We start from the raw sequence: 3,899 nt of genomic DNA on the forward strand, positions 1-3,899 counted from the left end.
GAATACAAATCAAGTAATTATGTAAATCCTGTGGGATTTTTTTTTTTTTTTTGCTTTTTTTTTTTTTGCTTTTTATACATGATTTCACACCTTGTTCCTCGAGAGGCCAAAGCAAATAACAGCAATTACACTAACTACATTCACGCAAAATAACTGTGTTTGTACCTGCTACCTCTGGGCCTCACATACACACACACACTCGCGTGTGTGTATGAAAAAACAGAAAGTTGGGGACAAACGATAGAGGTCACAGGTTAAAATGGGTAAATATGAAAGCACAGAAGGAAGAATAAAGGTCGAGGGCAAAATAAATAAATGCAATGAATTACAAAATGTTATAAGTCACACACACATCATAGACTGAAGTTGAATAAAATTAAGCCCTTATGATTTCAGGTAAGTCACAATGAAAGAAGGTCCTTGTCTTCAGTGCCTTCATTTTAATCTTAAAAACATTCTTGACATTATAGTTTAAGATTGAGATGTGACTGTTTCTCTAATTGTTTGTCATTTTTTACAGAAAATAGTCAGGTTTGGAATGAACACTGGTAGCAAATTACAAATCTTTTTAATTATTTATTGAATTGAACTGTTGCATTTCACAGATGTATTTTATTCAATTTTTTTCTGCAATGTGTTTTCCTTACAATATTGGATAACAGCCAGATATCTGAAAAGGTCAAGTCTTTTTGAAACCGCACAGGGTTAAAGATTAAAGTTTTGAAGCAAACATAATATGCTGTTTTTGAAGTTAATATTATTACTTATATTTAAACAGTGCATGAGACCCTAACCATAAAGAAGTCACTCTAAAGAGAGCATGAGTGTTAAATTATGCACAATAAGTGCACTGCCTCAAAAGTCTGCTGCTCTGTTTTTTATCATCTTTGAGCTTTGAATATTTCATTAGTTCACACTTATCATAAACTGAATGCAGAAACTTTCAAGTTAAGGTGCAATAAGTGCTGAGGCCATTTTGGAGGTACCACTAGGTGGGACAAAAGAGCACATTAGTGTTGAACATAAATGATTACATGGACTGTCTCAGGAATATTAGCTTGAAATTGATTTGAAAAATGAGGCATCAGAAATAGTTAAGCCTTAATGAGGATAGGATGTAAGGAAAAATAATACCTTTCTTAGATGTTGGTTCATTCACATGCAATTAAACTATTGGGTGCAGTATCAAGTAGGCAAGATGGCCATTGTAACATTGTCATGTTTTTTTTTTTTTTTTTTGTTTTTTTTTGATTGATTGATTGATTGATTTCCAAGTCAAGTCGTTCCCTACATTGTTTTTCTACAAATCCTGTTCATTTGAAAGGACTTTAATACTACACTTTAATACTAAACCTGTGCCTAAAGGAATAGTTAAAACGCATTAAATGATGAATAAGTATATTACTAACATGCACTAAACTTTTCACTGGGATGGAGTTGTTTGGATTATTTGTCTATTATTGTGATATTTTTATCAACTGTTTGACCCCTCTGATGGCACCCATTCACTAAAGAGGATCTATTGGCAAATAAGTGTAGCATATTCCGATGAAGAAACAAACTAATGTGCAGATAAGTACATTTCTGAGGGTGAGTACTTTTTTTATTTCTGAGTGAATTATTGCTTTTAAAAATCGGTACTTGTTTGCACAGCTACACGTTGTTTCTGTAGCGAGATACAACATCCCATGAGGTAACGGGTAAATTTAAGTTGTCTCTATATTTCCTGAGGGAATTAAACACAGCTAAACATCCTTAACAGCATAACAGAGTTGGCACTCAACAGTCATAAATAATAGAGACTGAGTGTTTTGCTCTTTAGGCAGGAGGACTGGTACATCACCTGGAAGTCAGTAAGGAATATTATTTGTTTTACTCCACCTTGATTGCTCCCAGCTTGAAAGAGTGCAGAGCGATAGAGAGAGAGAAATAGCACATGTGACCAGGCAGAAAGAGTGAACACAGCTCATGCATGAGGGGACACGACACTTGAAACGGGTTACATGCCTGACTTGGCTTTGTAGCTGAAGATAATAGCATGAACCAGCTGTGAATTGCTTGTTCGATACCTGCGCAAGCACGCTTCCATTTGTACACCGCAGAAACACAAGCCAGCGCATTGAACGAGGGAGAGAGAGGCAGAAGGAGAAAGAGAAAGAACAAACACTTAACAGCTATTTAGGGAGAGGAGGAGAGAGGAAGGAGGGGCAGAGCAAGTCAGAGAAAGAGCGAGTGATTTGTTTTATCTCAGAAGTGAGGAACATCAATCTCTAATCATTGTCTCTATGCAGGGGCATCAGTAGGACATAGATCTGTTTGAGAGCTATTTAAATAGGTGCTATTTTAAGGGGTGGAAATACATCAAGAAAGATTGATCAATATGTTGCGCTGGATTTGAAAAACACATCTGGATTTGACCAAATGTCTAAATATCATGCGTGGTATACTATTACTGTTATTTTAAAAAAATGACTTTGATCTTTTAAGCCGTTGATGCCACTCAATGGTTTTTTTTTTGTGTTTTTTTTTTTTGGAAAGAAAAATATCAATTTCAAAGCATAATAGTCACTTTAATCTGGCTTGCCCTCATAGATATACACAAAGCAGTTAGCAGTTACAAAACGAGGATTTGTAAAGAAGCCAAGAGGAAACTGGTTTTCCTTTGCTAAAGTAAGGAAATTTTGCTTCCTTTTAACAAACGCTGAGACTCACCTGCTTTCATTTTACAACAGTGAGTGCAGGTTAGATTAAAGTGATTATTACATTTATAATATGGATATTTTTCTTTCAGAATTGCATCGATTCACTACAGGAGACCTTTGTTCATTTTTTTTTTTTTTTTTTTAAATGTATGCACTTTTTATTAAACTTCTCTTCAACCAATGCAGTGTAACACATGCTGAGTGGCATCAAACAGCTTGAAAGATCAAAGACAATTTTATAAATAACTCTGAATGGATTCGTATGAAAGAAGAAATTCATATACACCTAGGGTGACTTCAATGTGAGTAATTTATGGGCTAATTTGTATTTTTGGGTGAACTAACCCTCTAACTATAAAACACACAATTTATTTGTAATTTTTTTTTTTCCGTACAACAAAAGTCAGTTATCAACTTTCATATCGCAATGAGACTGATATCTTCTTTTGTTTTGCAGAAGTGAAAGAAAGAACAAAATGAGAGTAAGTGCTCCCTACATTGGATCGATACAGAGAAGATTAGCATGGCCCCTGCGAAAGGATGACACCCAAATCTGTGAAGCGCTCCACCTCTTTTGAGGGAAGTCGTGGCCTAGAGGTTAGAGAGTTTGACTCCTAACCCTAGGGTTGTGGGTTCGAGTCTTGGGCCGGAAATACCATGACTTAGGTACCCTTGAGCATCCTGGCGTATCTTCCTATTGAAAGCCACTGGGTGTGCAGGAGTGGTATGTAAACCCCATCACGTTCAGTAACATTGTCACCCTTGATTTCCACTTAAGAGTGTGCGCCAAGGCATTGTGAGATCATAAGAGGCTACTCTTAACATAAGTGTTATGGCAAAATAAGAGTCAGGACGAGTTAGATGTGACTGTGTGTCTTATTTTTAAAGCTCTCTTTCCTCAGAAGTGTTTTGGACAGGTTTATATTGTGATCCAGCAGTGCATCAATGGAATTATGACTGGTTTTCATTGGTTTCTACCACCTCAGTCAGAAAAGCAGGGTGTACTGATATTCGAATTGTCCCTTCATTCAATAATTTTCTTCTAATATGAATTAAAGTTGTCCATTATAAACAAGTATATACTTCTAAATTCACACACACACACACACACACACACACACACACAGACAAAAAGCAGTTAATAATACATTTTATCTTGCTGAATGAAAATGAAGCCAATTTTAGGACCATTCAAAT

The 3,899-nt window shown here is 35.8% G+C and overlaps 1 pseudogene; it reads left to right on the forward strand.

The window, feature by feature from the left end:
- The first annotated feature begins 3,180 nt into the window (after window positions 1–3,180).
- LOC113092895 (uncharacterized) lies at window positions 3,181–3,277 on the forward strand (annotated as a pseudogene).
- Window positions 3,278–3,899: the final 622 nt, after the last annotated feature.

Source organism: Carassius auratus, unplaced genomic scaffold, assembly GCF_003368295.1.
Source record: "Carassius auratus strain Wakin unplaced genomic scaffold, ASM336829v1 scaf_tig00214736, whole genome shotgun sequence".
Lineage (NCBI taxonomy): Eukaryota > Metazoa > Chordata > Actinopteri > Cypriniformes > Cyprinidae > Carassius > Carassius auratus.